The sequence below is a fragment of the Delphinapterus leucas genome, chromosome 7 (genome assembly GCF_059928025.1).
Source record: "Delphinapterus leucas isolate spDelLeu-1000000601 "Yukka" chromosome 7, BTC_Dleu_Yukka2, whole genome shotgun sequence".
Taxonomy (NCBI): domain Eukaryota; kingdom Metazoa; phylum Chordata; class Mammalia; order Artiodactyla; family Monodontidae; genus Delphinapterus; species Delphinapterus leucas.
Genome location: NC_143135.1, coordinates 8,460,396 through 8,477,716, shown reverse-complemented (window position 1 = coordinate 8,477,716; position 17,321 = coordinate 8,460,396). Strand labels below are relative to the sequence as shown.

General features: G+C 39.0%; 1 protein-coding gene across 1 annotated transcript in view; it reads left to right on the top strand.

Annotated features, from left to right (window-relative positions):
• The window catches only part of RTN3 (reticulon 3), a gene marked incomplete at its 5' end in the record, with an annotated part of 31,848 nt that overhangs the window by 3,134 nt on the left and 11,393 nt on the right, over window positions 1-17,321 (top strand). The gene's annotated exons all lie outside the window — the stretch shown is intronic.

Genomic DNA, 17,321 nt, shown 5'->3' with positions numbered 1-17,321 from the left:
AACTTTGTGAGTAATACTTAAGAGAACACATGCATTGTTCTACTTTGGACCTTGTTTATCATGCTTCAGGCCAAAACCCAATATATGGTACTAGAAGCCCTTCCCCTCGTCTTCTATTTATTTGAGTGATTACTTTCCTAGCGGTTGGCCTTCAGTTAAATTATTTCAAATGCTCTCTGTTCTGGTGTCTTAGAAAGTACGATGAAAAGATATATAAAACCCTTCAAAAGTGACCCCCAACCTCTAATCTGATACTAAGTTCTGCACTTACCGTATGGTCAGTGTTAGGTGCTATGTAGGACTCTGTGGTTTTCCAAACTTTTTTTTTTCTTTTTTTGTGGTACGCGGGCCTCTCACTGCTGTGGCCCCTCCCACTGCGGAGCACAGGCTCCGGACGCGCAGGCTCAGCGGCCATGGCTCATGGGCCCAGCCGCTCCGCGGCACGCGGAATCCTCCTGGACCGAGGCACAAACCCGTGTCCCCTGCATCAGCAGGCGGACTCTCAACCACTGCGCCACCAGGGAAGCCCTTCCAAACTTTTTAAACAATAGATCCCTTCTTTCAAATGAAATCATATGCAGAGTTATAATATTTAAAACAAAAAATATTTTCGTTAGGATAAATTTATAAGTGAGATTATACCACTTACTTTTTTTTTTTTTTTTTTTTCTGTAAAGGTTTTATTATGCAGAGTAAGGAGAGGGGCTCAGTCCTTAGCAGCTGCTTTCCTCTCCTCATAGTATCCAGAACACTGCTCAGCTCCTCCTGCAGGGGCACTCCTTGTAAGGAGTAAAGCCCCATGCCTCTCAGAGCTTGTCCCTCACTAACTTGCTTTACTTGGTAAGGTGCCCTGCTGGCATCTGTGGGTCACCTTCCTTGCTCACGTTCTGGGTCATCTTGAAGCCCATAGTCATGGGCTGCTACAGAGCCATGGCTGCTGCCCTTAGTGCCTGCAGCAGAAAGGCACTGTTTACTTTTTATAAAGACATTTCCTTACTGAAGACCATGGGCAGATTATTTAATCTTACTAAATTTTAATCCTAGAATAGAGATACTAATGGTGCTTACTTTATAATAATAGTGAGAGGGTTACATGTGAAAATGCAGGTAATGCAGGGCCTAGTATATAGTGAATATTCATTTAGCACCAAGTACAGGACCTGGCATACAGTAGGTACTGGATAATTATTTGTTAGTGAATGAATTGTTAATAATTATCAGTGAAAACATAGAGGCTTTTTTATAAACTCAGAAATTTGAAATGGCAGTTAAGGATAGCTGTTATACTTTAGTAATTGAAGACTGTTGAACTTGGATTAAAGAGAGCTGAATTATTGTTGCTTTACAGTGTCTAGAAGTGTGACTTTAAACAATTACATTACATCACCTTTTGGGGCCTCAGTTGTAAAGTGAGGATGTTGAAGTAGGTGGTCATCAATATCATTTCAATAATATGATTCTCTGACTCTGGTATATTCTAGCTTTTTTTTTTTTATTTTTTTTTTTTTTTATTCTAGCTTTCTTCATTAGTTGTTGTCAAAATTCTTAAAGGTAATTCTTGTGAGTGATGAGGCGTATAGAAATTAGGCAACAATCCAGAGTCTAGTTCTGGCAGATACCTGCTTTGGTGTGACCTTAGACAACTGGCAGGATTGCTTTGGCATCTTCCTTTGGTAATATTCTGGTAGCTATTTTGCCCTGTTTCACAGTGTTGTAGTGAACAAAGTACTGTGTACTAATTGTCAGCGAGTCTCAACTGAGCTATTTAATCTAGTGTGAGAGGTGAAAAGGACTATGGGAGTTCAGGAGCTTGGTCACTGACCAAATTCTGTGATTAGCAGATATTTTTAGATGATAATTAAAGAAGACTAGTATAATTAGACCAAGAAGCTAAAAGGTCTTCCTTAAGGTTTCAGAATTGAAAACCTTTTAAAATTGTCTTCATGAATAAATCTTTTAAAATATAAACTATAGCAAAATATACCAGAGTCTACTTCTAAGTAGTATATCTGAGTAGTCTTCCTTTCCAAAGTAAAACCAGTTCTGTAATTATGTCCTGCCTAAAGTTGTTGGGGAAAATAGGCAAAAGAAACAATGAAAAAGTTAATGGTATTTTATTTTTCTTTTGCTGGTATATATGACAGTATATAACAAAGAACTAGAAATGACCTAGCAATTTTGTTTCTAGGTATGAATTCTAAGTTAAAAAATAAAAAAATTTTAAAAAGCAGGCTTCCCTGGTGGCGCAGTGGTTGAGAGTCCACCTGCCGATGCAGGGGACACGGGTTCGTGACCCGGTCCGGGAAGATCCCACGTGCCGCGGAGCGGCTGGGCCCGTGAGCCATGGCCATTGAGCCTGCGCGTCCGGAGCCTGTGCTCCGCAACGGGAGAGGCCACAACGGTGAGAGGCCTGCGTACCGCAAAAAAAAAAAAAAAAAAAAAAAGCATTTATGTGCAAAAACAGCTACAAAGATGTTCTTTGTAGGGCTGTTTATGATAGTGGCATATATCTCACTATCTTAACAATTAGAGATTGTTTTCATATCTTTTAATATATCTGTACAGTCAAATACTATATAGCCATTGGAATTGTTATAGGTTGGTGTTTCTTTCTTTCTTTTTTTTTTTGCGGTACACGGGCCTCTCACAGCTGTGGCCTCTCCCGTTGCGGAGCACAGGCTCAGCGGCCATGGCTCACGGGCCCAGCTGCTCCGTGGCATGTGGGATCCTCCTGGACCGGGGCATGAACCCGTGTCCCATGCATCAGCAGGCAGGCTCTCAACCACTGCGCCACCAGGGAAGCTCTGTTTTGTACTTTTAAAGCTTTACTAATATTATTTTTGTTATGCAACTTGTTTCATTCAACATTAGGTTTTTTTAACTCTTTTCATGTTGAAATATGTATAATTCTATTTAACAGCTGTGTAGTAATGAAGTTTATTACTATGTTATTTCCCTTTTCATTAAGATTTGGATTATTTTCCATTTTTGACTATTATAGACGGTGCTGAAGTTAACATCCTTGTACTTGCCTGTTTTTACACATATGCACATGTTTCTCTAGGGTCGTTGTGCCACTGCTTATCAGTTTCACTTCTGGGTATGTGCATTATTTTTCTAGTTACTGTCAATTTGCTGTCAAAGTTGAAGTTTCTTCTGTTATGTGAAAATGTTCATAATTAATAAAAACTATATTGTTGAATATAGCAGAGTTTTTATTACATGATGAATGCTTAAAGTAGAAAAAAACAAGTTAGAAAACAAGGTTTTCAGAATAATACCTACTTTGGTATCATTAAAAGTGAATCTGTAATACCTACACACAGTGATTCTGAAGTAAGTTTTTAAAAACAAGATCACGATGACTTTTCTTGCAATATGGCCAAGTAGGCTTTCACTGGACCTGATCTTTCTGCACAGAACTTGTCCTCTGGACAGAATTGTGGGGGCAGCGAGGGAGCCCTGGAAACACTGGAAAATGAGCAAAAGCAGACAGATTCTGTAAAAGGGCTGACACTTTCAGGAAGAGATAGCATGAAATTAATTTTCCATTTTTACTGCTTTTAGCCAGAGGAAGGCTGAAGTTGGCACCTGGCAGCTTGGTTTAAAACTTAATAGAAAACTTACCAGAGGACAGAATTCAGGTCAACCACAGCCATTCGACCACTGAAAAGTGAGGAGAGGAGGAATCCTGGAAAGGAGAGATCTGGAGAGTGACAGCCTAAAATTCTGAGTATAAGCTCTCTATATAAGCTTCTGTTTAATCCCTGAACCACAAAGATAAAAGAACTGAACTAAGATTTGAGGTATTGATTGCCCAGAGAGTTTGCAGTTTGGGTCTAAGCCAAATTTAATTGCATACTAAAACAGAAATATCAGTACTCTGCAGAGGAATGTAACAGAGTCCAGAGGCTATACAGCATAATATTCACAGTGTCCAAGGTATTATCTATAACTGCACAACATTTTAAAAACCAGGGAAATATAACTTAGTCTGAAGAAAAAAGACAACCAACAGAAACTAACTTCGTATATTAGAATTGAGAAACAGGTTTTAAGGCAGCTACTATAACTGATCAGTTGAAGTAAAGGAAAATATTCTTGCACTGAATGAAAACAAAGGAAATCTCAACTGAGAAATAGAAACAAAAAAGAGCAAAGTGGAATTCTATAATACAGAAGCTAAAATTGAAATTCACTGAGTAGCCTTAACAGTAAAACAGAGATGATAGAAGAGTCAGTGAACTCGATGATAGATGAACAGAAAACTACCCAACCTGAAGAATAGAAAGAAAAAAATACTACCAAGCTTCAGGGACTTTTGGGACAATATTATAAGAGCTAACGTGTATAGCTGGAATCCCAGAAGAGAAGAAAGTGAGAGGCTGGAGAGGAACGTATTTGAAGATAAAACGGCAGAAAAAAACCCTTCAAATTTTATGAAAAACATATTTACTGATTAAAGAAGCTTAGCAAACACCTACTAGGATAAGGATGAAGAAAACCATACCTTGGTACGTGTGTCAGAGGTTCCCAAGACCACTGTCAGGCCCAGTGATTTGCTAGAAGGACTCACAGGATTCAGAAGCTGTTATACTCAACTGTATACAGCAAAAGGACACAGATTAGAATTGACGAAGGGGAAAGACACATGGGATAAAGTCCAGGAGGAACCAGGTGCAAGCTTCCAGGTGTCCAGTAGAGTCGCACAGAGCTGTCCTTCATTCTCCCGTCAAGGACACGTGACAACATGTGCAAAGTGCTGCCAACTAGGGAAGCTCACCCAGTCCTGGGTGTTCAGGGTGGCACGCAGTATCCCCATGACTTACCTCAGCTACTCAGACCCCAGCCACCTAGAGCAAGAACAGGTGTTTGCCATAAATCATATTGTTCAGGTAGACTTAAGTGGTCATGCTGGTACAGCATGGCCCAAGGCCCCAGGTATGCAAAAACACTTATCAGCCAGAACATGCCAAGGGCTCAGAGTTCATCTCCCAGGAGCCAGGCAAAGCCAGTCCTGAAGACAGACCTTTCTTTGGCATGTTCACATTTGAGCATTCCAGAACTGCCAAGTTAATCCTTTCCTTCCCAGTATGTCTTAGGCAAATTGCTGAAATGAAAGATAAGGAGAAAACTGACACATATAAAGGAATGACAATTATAATTAGAGCTTACTTCTTACCACTAACCACAGATGCCAGAAGACAGTGAAATAACATCTTTTAAAGTGCCATACGGGGAAAAAAGTCAACCAGGATCTCTGTTAAGCAAAAATACCTTGCAAGAATGAAGGCAAAATAAAGACATTTTTAGATAAAAGAAAACTAAGAGAATCTATCACTAGAAGACCTGTACTACAAGAAACAGTAAAAGAAGTTCTTCAGATTGAAGGGAGTTGATACCAGATAGAAACTTAGACCTTCAGGAAAGAATGAAGAGCATTGAAAATGGTAAATAGCTGAGTAAAAATAAAAGACTTATTTTTTTTCCTCTTCTTTAAAATATGTAAGACTGTTCAAAGGAGAAATTATAATGTGTGCGGAGATTATAATGTTTATTTCATATGACAATTTATAACAAAACACAAGAGTATGTCAATCTATACTAGAGCAGGGGTTCCTACATTTTTTATGGAGTGGTACAATATTTTAAGTAGATTGAAAAGTCAAGGGTGTATGTCTCCTAAAAGGTGGGAGACTTGGTGCAATCACTATGTTAGTGGACTGAAGACTACAATCAGAGTGACAGACTGCATAAAAATTCAAGACCTACTTATATGCTGACTATAAAAGATATGTATTAAATGTAAAGACACAGGGCTTCCCTGGTGGTGCAGAGGTTGAGAGTCTGCCTGCCAATGCAGGGGACACGGGTTCGTGCCCCGGTCCGGGAAGATCCCACATGCCGCGGAGCGGCTGGGGCTGTGAGCCGTGGCCGCTGAGCCTGCACGTCCGGAGCCTGTGCTCCGCAATGGGAGAGGCCACAACAGTGAGAGGCCCGCGTACCGCAAAAAAAAAAAAAAGTAAAGACACAGAACTTGAAAGGAAATGGATGGAAAAAGGTATACCAAGAAATATATACATGTATGCCATGCAAAAGTAAGCATAAGAAGACAAAGGGTATTACCAGAAGTAAAAAGTGACATGTTATCGTGATAAAAGATATCAAGACGTCTTGACAGTTGTAAATGTATATGTGCCTAATAACAGCTTCAAAATAAATGAAGCAAAAATTGACAGAATTAAAGGGAGGAATAGGGAGTTCTTTAGTCATAATTACTGGTTTTAATACCTCTTTCTCAGCAATTGATAAACCAACTACGCAGAAACACAAAGATCTGAACAGCACAATCAACCACTTTGGCCTACGTGATACTTACAGAACACTGTGCCCTATAGCGGGATAATACACATTCTTTTCCAGGCGCACAAGGTATACATTCACCAGTATAGACAATATGCTAGGCCGTAAAACAACTCAGTACATTTAAAAGATTAAGGCCATACAAAATATGTTCTCAGACCATAATGAAATAAAAACTTTAAACAATGAAGATATCTAGGAAAATTCCCAAATATTTGGAAATTAAGCAAGTCACTTTTTATATAATCTATAGCTCAAAGAAGAAGTCATGAGAAAAAAATTTTAATGTTTTAAACTGAGTGACAGTGAAAATACAATATATCAAACTTGTAGAATGTAGTGCTGAAAGGGAAATTTATGGTTCTAAGTGCATGTATTAGAAAAGAAAAATATCTGAGTTCAGTGATCTAAGGTTTCAACTTAAGCTGGAAAAAGCAAAGCACATCCAAAGGAAGCAGAAAGAAAGAAAGAATAAAGATAAGAGCAGAAATTAAAGGAATAAAAAACATTAACAAAGCCAAAATTTGGTTCCTGAAAAAGATTAACAAAATTGATTTCTTGACTGATCAAAAAAAAAAAAAAAGCAAATACAGATTACCAATATTAAGCATGAAAAGGGGGTTATTTCAGATCCTACAGATATTAAAAGGACAATAGAATATTATGAACAACTTTATGCCAACTTAGATGAAACAAATTCCTTGAAAAATACAATTTACCAAAGCTAACACAATTTCTATTAAATCCATTATTAAAAATCTCACCAAAAACAGTCGAGGCCCAGTGGTTTTACTGGGGAGTTTTTTCAAGCATTTAAGGAAAAAGAGAACACTTTCCAACTCATAGACTAGTATATGTATAGTAATACCAAAACTGGAGAAAGACGCTACAAAGAAAATTAGAGACTAGTATCCCTATGGAACATAATAAGATGAGAAATCCTTCACAAAATATTAGCAAATCAAAAAAAAAATGTTAGCAAATCAAATCCAGCACTCTGTCAGATACAGAAAAGGTATTTGAAAAAGTTCAACATCCTGTTCTGACAAAAATTTTCAGCAAACTAGGAATAGAAGGTAATCTCCTCAGTCTAATAAATGATATCTATTGAAAACTATAGCTGACATTATGCTTGATGCCAAAATATTGGACACTTTCCCCTAACATTGGATACAAGGCAAAGATGCTCACCCTCACCATTTGTATTCAGCATTATACTGGAGGTCCTCCCCTTTGAATTAAGACAAGAAATAGAAATAAAAGGAATGACTATTGGAAAAGAAGTTGTTAAGCTGTCTTAATATGCAAATTACATGATTGTGTACATAGAAAATCCTAAGGAATCTATTGATACAAAGCAACTACTAAGACTAATAAGTGAATTTAATTTAGCAAGTTTACAGGATTTTAGGTTAATACACAAAACTCAGTTTCGTTTGTTATATACTAGCAACAAATAATCAGAAAATTAAAAAGTTTTAAAGTTCCATTTACAATAGCACCAAAGCATAAAATAGGAATAAATTTAACCAGAAGAAAAAAATGTGTAAGACCTCTATACTGAAAATTACAAAACTGCAGAGAGAAGCTCAAGAATTGTCTAAGAAGAGAGCCATGCTGTGTTCATGGATTGGAAACCTCGATATCGTAAAGAAGTCAGTCCTACCCAAATTCACCTATGGATTCAGTACAGTTCAGAGTCCTAGAAGAATTTTTCAATAGAAATTGACAAGCTCATTCTAAAATTTCTCTGGAAGTACACAGACCTAGCAAATCCAAAGCAATCTTGAAAAAGGACAAAATTGAGGGCTTGGAATAGTCCAAGACATTATAAAGCTCCAGTAATAAAGACTGTGGAACTTGCAAGAGAGTCAACAAGTAGGTCAAAGAAACAGAGAATCCAGAAATAACACATTACCAAAAATTTGGCAACTTAGCACAACTTTACGATCTCACAGTTTTCAAGGGTCAGGAGTCCAGGCACAGGTTAGCTGCATCCTCTGCTCAGGATCTCACCAGGCTGAAATAAAGTGTGATTCTGAAATCACCAGGTGTGAACCCGGGTTGGGATCTCATCTGAGGCTCAGGGTTCTCTTCCAGGCTCACTGATTGTTGGTAGGATTCACTGGAGGTGGAAGGACCGGATCCCTCTTTTCTGGCTGGCTGGCGGTGGGGCGGGGATCGTGCTCAGCACCAGGAGGCTGCCCTCAGATCCTGGTCTTGCGGCCCTCTCACAACATGGTAGCTTGCTTCTTCAAAGCTGTCAGGAGAATTTCTCTCTAGTCTGCCGCAGGATCTCATATAGCTGAAACTTAAACACGAGAGTGACTATCCCATCGTATTCACAGGGTCTGCTCACATTTGGGGGTAGGAGGAAGTATTATATAAGGCATGTACACCGAGGAGTAAGAGTCTTGGGGCCATGTTAGCATTCTGCCTACCACAATCCCTACTTCATATGATATGCAGAAATGAACTTAAAATGGAACGTTAAAAACTAAAATCATGAAACTTTTAGAAGAAAGCGTAGGAGAATATCTTCATGACCTGGAGATAGGCAAAGGTTTCTTAAGTCACAGAATGCACTAGCCATAAAATAAAGGATCGGTGAGTTAGACTTCATCAGAAGTAAAACTTGCTCATTAAAAGACACCACTAATAGGCAAGCCATTGACTAGGAGAAAGTATTTACAAAACATGTGTCTGATGAGGGACTAGTATCCAGGAAATATTTAAAACTACATTTCTACAATAAAAGTGCCAACAACACAATAAAAGAAATTGGGCAGAAAAGATTCTGGCACTTACAAAAGATATGCAAATAACCAATAATCCAGTGAAAATGTGTTCAACTTCACAAGTCTTCACATAACTAAAATCAAAATAAGTTATCACTACACATCCACCTGAATGGCTAAAATTAAAGACTGACAACAACTAACTCTCAAACTATTGGTAAGAATGCAAAACAGTACAGATATTTTGGAGAAAGGTTGGCCAGTTTCTTAAGAGAACTAAACATGCATGTGTCCCATGACCTGGCAACTCCACTGCAGAGAAATGAAAACATTCATACAAACACTCGTATATGTTCATAGCAGTTTTATTCATCACAGCTGAAAGCTATTCATCGATAAAGGAGTAGATAACCTGTGGTATAGCTAGTTATCTTTTGATACTTGCAGCAAATACGGGTGAATCTCAGAAATTATGAATAGTGGAAGAAGCAGTACAGAAAGGATTCATACTGCATGATTCCATTTATATGAAATCGTAGAACAAGCAAACTATTCTATGTAGGGAAAAGAACCAGAGCAGAGCAGTGGCTACTTCTTGGCGTGTTGTCTGGGAAAGAACATGAGAAAACTTTTTGGGGTGATGATAATGTTCTGTAGTTTGATAGGGTTACATAGGTGTGTGCATGTGTCCAAACTCAGCGAATGTATTGTATATTTCATTGTATGTAAATCTTATATCAAAAGAAAAACAGTAAATATTGAACTTTGTTAATGATATGCAAGCTGAAGATCGTTTCCTGATATTTGTTATTTACTTTGAAATATATTTTTAAAAATTGGGCTAGTGGATAAGAGGAACAGATACATAAGTAAGTATAGTAAAACATTAATGATCATGGTGATGGTTACACAACAATGAATGTACTTAACGTCACTGAACTATATACTTGAAAATGGTTAAGATGGTAAATTTTATGTTATGTATATTTACCACAGTAAAAAAATTAAAGTAAGACATTGCTGGTATTGAATAAAAATCTAGGTAGTGATTATATGGGTGTTCACTCTAAACGATTTCTAATGTGCTATATGTTGGGAGGAAGTTAAATCTTGGGGGGAATAAGGCAGAGTGGAGAAAAGCTCTCCCAGTTACCAACCAGATTCCCATTTTTTCCGTGAGGGAAACAGTAGAGCTCCCAGGAAAATAGAATGAGATCTCAGAAGTCAAGGGTATGTATATTACCTAATACTTCATTTTTAAAATTTCTTTTGCTTATTACTGGTAAAGATTTTAGAGACTATGAGCTGTTTTTTAGAAGAAAACAGTTTTATCACTTATTACGGTAGTCTGAAACCATGTCACTTATCTGCCTTACTTAACAAACCGTCAAAGAAGCATACAAGTCCAAGTGTATTGTAACCATAGGAGAAGTGTCATGTTACCAATAACAAGACTAGCATCGGAAGATTGAATTAGAAATAAATGTGTGCAAAGGGCATAAAATCACTTTTTTAAGTTTGGGCTTTCACAGTTATTAGCAATTAACGTGTTTTGTTTAATTTTAGATTGGATCTGGTTATCTTCTGCAGACTTAAGTGTAGACTTTCTTAGTTGGAGAATTAAGTAGTTGTGAAACGTGCAAATAACCAACTGTACCTAGAAGAAAAAAAAAAGAAAACTAAAGCCAGAGTTTTGTGCCTTTATCCTTTCCATCATGATTCAGCACTGCATTTATTATCTTTATATATTCTTTTGATAACTTAGTTCAAAAGTTCACATATCCAGATCCACCTAGTTATTCTTTTGGGCAAGGGTAGTCAAGGCCATTTTGTCTTCTGTGCTTTTAAAATCTGAAATGGAAAGCAAGTGGGGTTGTTAGGTTATTTTAATGAATGAAAAACTTTTTTCTTGACCGTCTTTGAGAAGAATGCTAGCTTGAAAGGGGTTCCTACAAATTTCTTTGGCCTGCTGCCAGGTGCATCTGTGGCCAAAAGCATGTGTGTTTGTCTTTGACGGTGACAGTTTTGTATTTTTTCAGTGATCCTTCTGTGCCATTTTGAGTGGAGTGTCTTTGGTAAGCATAAATCTGTAGTAGAGCAGACTATTAACCCATTTCAGCAGCCACAAAATTTGGATCTGAGTTTATAAACACATTATCCACAATGTCTTTTGCAACTCAAAAAGTGGCTTCACTTATTATGAACTATTAATGCAAAAGTAACCAAAGAAAAGAACTAATCAATGTGAAAATGTCTGCATACTTTTCTTTACATGAGTAATTATTCATATAAAAAACTGAACTGCCCATTTCCATTTCCCCTTTTATTACTGAACAGTTTCCCTTTTGTGGTCATAAATCCTTTTTTTTTTTTCTTTTAGCTCTTTCAGTTACATTTAAATCTTAGAGATGTATATTTACAAATTTTGTAAAATTAGTGCACAGAAGATAGAACATGTTGTATGGATCCTTAGTTGGTGATTTATTCTTGGAAATGAAAAAGATGATAGACTACTAAAGGTTTACCTTGAAATTTCTTGCCCATTTATTCCTTTTCAGAATAAGCATTTGAGCAGCCTTTCTTTTCTTCGAGGTGTATACTTGGGAGAGTGAAGTTTGAGAATGGCTTTGGGAATGGTTGAAGTTGTCATGAAACCAAGAGATTTCCCCAAATTTAGGAATGAAAATCAATGGTGCTGCTGTTCTTTGAATTGGCAGGAACCAATTTTTTTCCCTCTGCCTTGAGATTACCTTTGGATGTGTTAGTGCTCTCTTTTGGTGTAAGAACAGTACTGCATCCTTAAATAATAACGGGCAAGAGATAGACATCCTTGAAAGTTTTTAAAATAAAAAGTATGCTCACATTATAGAAGATTTGGAAAATAAAAGGAAGGAAGGAATCAGTCATAATTCTACCAGCAATATAAACACTCTTGGTGAATACATACATTCATTGTCAGATGCTTCATCTGCCATTAGCAAAATAATTAAGGTAACTGAGAAATTATTGACTTTACTTACATAAATTTATGCAGAGAAGCTGTATTGTATATTGAAATGGATTCTAAGAAACAGTACAGCACAAGACTTTAAACATGTTGAAACATAACTAGAAACAAGGGTCTTTCAAATGAAAATAAATTTTAGGTCATGTGATAACAATGGTAAAGTTATAACTGAAAAGTAAGGAAAACACTGACTTTGCACTTCTGAGAACTTTCGGCTTTCATTTTTTTTTCTAGTACCCATTGAACTAGCTTGGGTCAGTACTCAGGACTTTGGAAGAGGCTAGCCAAAGCTAATTCTGTCTCTGTCAGGTAGTGTACTAGAGTGGCGGTTTGTTAGCTCACTGGCTCTCAATTAAGATCTTCTTTTCCTGTGCATAGATTCAAGGAGGTAGACTTTGTCAGGCCACGGTGTTTGAATGTGGAGGGTCAGGGAGAAGGAGTGGGGAGCCCTGTTTCCGTAACTCTGTCTTGGGTTACTGCATGGAGGGTAGAATAAATGGGGTTTGAGGTGTTATGAGGTGCTTCTAAGTGATCTCTTCTGTTTCCACCTCTATGTCAAAATCTCCTGAATCTATGCCAGTCCAGCCTGCCCTGTAGGCCCACCTGTCGTATTGCATTTACCTCCTGGCCCTCTGCCTCCCTCTAACCTTTTACAGGCCCTTCTCTTCATTTAATCATAGTGCTGACAGTGCAACTTCTTTTTCATTGGAAATTTTATGTGGAAGCTTGGTATGTAAAATAGATCAAAGGAGCTGATTTGGTTGAAAGGGTCCCTAATAATCCCTCAATCTTAATTTCTTCTTTTTTCTTTTTTTTTTTTTTTTTTTTGCGGTACGCAGTTCTCTCCCGCCGCGGAGCACAGGCTCCGGACGCGCAGGCCCAGCGGCCATGGCTCACGGGCCCAGCCGCTCCGTGGCACGTGGGATCCTCCCGGACTGGGGCACGAACCCGCGTCCCCCGCATCAGCAGGCGGACTCCCAACCACTGCGCCACCAGGGAAGCCCCCCAATCTTAATTTCTTAGTATCATAGCAACAAAGAGGAAAAGAAAATAACTTTAATTCTCTGTAGCAGATTTTAACTTTAGTTCTTCAGTTTTCCATTTTAATTGTAGCAGGAATTAGCAGTCAAATGAATAATAATAGCTGACATTTGTATTACTACCTAATCAGTAGTGTTCTGAGTGCTTCTACAGATTAACCCATTTAATGCAGGCAACGTCCCTAAAATCCAGATACTGTATGATTCCATTTTGCAAATGAGGAACCCAAGGCACAGAGAGGTTAAGTGTCTTGCTCAGAATCACGCAGCTAGTAAATAGAAGAGGATGCAAACCCAGGCAGTCTGGAGCAGAGTTTGTTCTTTGCTGTACTGATTCTGAAGCTGGGGATAAAGCAAAAAAAAACCAAAAAAACTTTACTGAGGTATAATTGCTATGTATGCACCCATGAAACTATCACCACAGTCAAGATGATGAACATCTCCATCACACAAAAATTTCATTGCTCCCTTTTTTTTTTTTTTCTTGCGGTACGCGGGCCTCTCACTGTTGTGGCCTTTCCCGTTGCGGAGCACAGGCTCCGGATGCGCAGGCTCAGCGGCCATGGCTCACAGGCCCAGCCGCTCCGCGGCATGTGGGATCTTCCTGGACCGGGGCACGAACCCGTGTCCCCTGCATCAGCAGGCGGACTCTCAACCACTGCGCCACCAGGGAAGCCCTGTTTGTTTTTTTAACACCTTTATTGAGATATAATTCACATACTATACAATTCATCCATTAAAGTGTACAGCTCAATGGTTTTCTGCCATCACCACTATCCAATTTTAGAACATTTTAGTCCCCCCACAAAAAAGTGACTGCTAATACCTGTTAGCAATCACTCCCCATTTCCCATCACCACCACCACAACCCTAAACAACCACTCATCTACTTTCTCTCTACAGATTTGCATATTCTAGATGTTTTCTATAAAAGGAATCCTACAATATGTGGTCTTTTGTAATCAGCGTCTCACACTTGGCCTGATGTTTTCATGTTTTGTCTGTGTTGTAATATGTAGCATCAGAACTTTATTCCTTTTTATTGACAAATAATTATTGCATTGTATGGATATACTACATTTTATTTGTCCATTCATCAGTTAATGGGTGTTTAGATTGTTCCCACTTTTTCCCGGTTGTGAATAACGCTTCTGTGAACATTGGCGTACACAGATTTTTGTGTTGTATGTTTTTATTTCTCTTGGCCATTCGCTTAAGAGTGGAACTCCTGGGTCATATAATAACTCTATGTTTAACTTTTGAGGAACTGCTAAATTGTTTTCCAAAGCGGCTGCACCATTTTTCATTCCCACTAGGAATGCATGAGGTTTCTAATTTCTCCACATCCTTGCTAATATTTGTTATTGTACTTTTTATTATAGCCATTCTAGTGGGTTCACCGTGGTTTTGATTTGCATCTCCCTAATGACTAATGATGTTAAGCCTCTTTTTATGTGCTTACTGGCCATTTGTATATCTTTGGAATGTCTATTTGGGTCCTTTCTCTCTTTTTTTTTAACATCTTTACTGGAGTGTAATTGCTTTACATTGTTGCGTTGGTTTCTGCTGTATAACAAAGTGCATCAGCTATACGTATACTTACATCCCCGTATCCCCTCCCTCTTGTGTCTTCTCATTTTTATTATGTTTCTTTTTTTCATTTAGGCTGTTCTTTTTATTATTGAGTTATAATTCTTTATTCTTATATATATATTGGACACAAATACCTTATCAGATAAGTAATTTGCAAATATATTCTCTCATTCTATGAGGTTTCTTGTCATTTTCTTGGTACTACTTATAGCACAAAGGTTTTTAATTTTGATATAATCCAATTTATCTATTTTTTCTTTTGTCATTTGTGCTTTTGGTATCATATCTGAGGAACCATTGCCTAATCCAAGATCAAAAAGATGTGCTCCTGTGTTTTCTCCTAAGAGTTTTAAGACCCTTTCTCGATTTTCTGAAACAACCATTCCATATCTTTTTCTCTCTCCATAAACCATCTTCACCCCCCTGCCCTCTTCCAGCTGATGACCTCAGCTCCCTTTTGTTGAGAAAATAAAAACATTCAGACAGGAGTCCCTCCTCTTCCATTCTTCAGATCCGTGAATGGGCCTGTGTCTGTGTCTCTGCATCCTCTTCACTATGTTACTCTAACCAGGATCAGTCCCTTCACCTGGCCTCTGGATCTCCATCCCTCCTTTCTCCTGGACTTCACTGCTTCTGCTCCCTATCTTCAGTCTCCCTTGCTTGTGACTGCATAGAAGCGTGCTCTAGTGTTTCCCGTATGTTAAACCATCCCTTGGCTCCGAATGTCTCTGCTCCCCTTCACAGCCAGGCTTCTTAGGCATCTTCTCTCACACTGCCTCCATGTCTCACCACTGATTCCTCTTCAGCCCCCGCCAGCTGTTCACTGAACAGCTTTGGTCAGATCACCAACTATCTCCACATTACTAAGTCCAGGATCGCTTTTTTCCTTACACAACCTCAGCAGAATTGGCCCGTTTCCACATCCTTCTCCACAAAGCACTCCTTTCTCAGCTTCTGTGATGCCATACATACTCTCCTAGTTACCCCCTGCTTCCTTGGTTATTTTCTCTAGTTCCTCTACTTTTACTCAGCTACTAAATATCGGGGTACCTCAGAATTAAGACTGGGCCTTCTTCCCTATCAATACTACGTAACCGCTTCCATTTCTGTGACTTCCTTTTTTTGTGTGTGTAGTCGGCAGTCCATGGCTCTTAATATTATTTGTGTGCTGATGATTTCCAAATGTGTGTCCAGCTCAGACGTGTCCTGTTTGCTTCCCACTGGTAGATCTAACCACCTTCTTTATGGATGTCTCTAGACATCCATCCCCAAACTAACATGGCCTATACTCCGCTCTTTCTCATCTCAGTAAATGACACCACATCCATCCATTCGCTCAGGCCCCAAAACTAGGTCTCATCCATATTTCTTTCCCCCATCACCTCCCATATCCAGTTCATCACCAAGTTCTGTCTGTTCTGCCTCCAAAATATAGCCTGTCCACTCTGCTCCATCCTGACCTAATCTAAATGACAATCATTTCTTATTTGAAGCCTGGTGTTAGCCTCCTAGGGAGTCTCTCTGCCTGTACTCTTGCCCCATCCCAATCCATTTTCTATACAGCAGTAAAAGTGTTCCTCTTTTTAAAATATATCATGTTGGGACTTCCCTGGTGGCGCAGTGGTTAAGAATCCGCCTGCCAATGCAGGGGACACGGGTTCAAGCCCTGGTCTGGGAAGATCCCACATGTCGTGGAGCAACTAAGCCCCTGCGCCACAACTACTGAGCCTGTGCTCTAGAGCCCTCGAGCCACAACTGCTGAGCCCACACGCCTAGAGCCCGAGCCCGTGCTCCACAAAAAGAGAAGCCACTGCAATGAGAAGCCCGCGCACCACAAGGAAGAGTAGCTCCCGCTCGCCTCAACTAGAGAAAGTCCATGCACAGCAACGAAGACCCAATGCAGCCAAAAATAAATTAATTAAATTAAATTAAAAAAAATATATATATATATATAATGTTATTCCCCTGCTTGGCATTCTTTAGTGACTTCCCATTTCACGTGAGGTAAAGTCCAAGCTCCTTACTTTGCTCTGTGAAAATACTCTATGATCTAGTCCCTGCCAGTCTCTCCAGCCTTATTTCACACCGTTCTCCCCTTCACTCACTACATACCATCTACACTGGCCTTCTGTCCCCCCCTAAGGAATGCCAAAGCCCACCACCACCATCCCCAAGAGCCTGTGCACATGAATCTTCTAGCCTAGGATACCCTTCCCCTGGCTTTTTTGCGTGGCCTGCTTCTTATCCTTCATGTCTCACCTTTAGTGTCAACTCCTCAGAGACGCTTTTCCTGACCACTCTACCTACAGCAGTGCATGTGTGCACACACATTACTCTCATAGCACAATGGGTTTATATTCTTCCCGGCCTCGGTTACAAGTGACATGTATCTTGTTTGTTATTCATTGCTTCTCTTCCCCACTGGAATGTGAGTAAGGACCTTGTTTGCTTTGTTTACTGTTGTGTTGTATTCCCAGTTCCTAGCACTTGCCTGGCACGTGGTAGCCACTAAATTAAAGCTTACTGAAAGAGAGAAGGATGGGAAAGGAAGGAAAGAAAACACGTTAAAAATAAGGAATT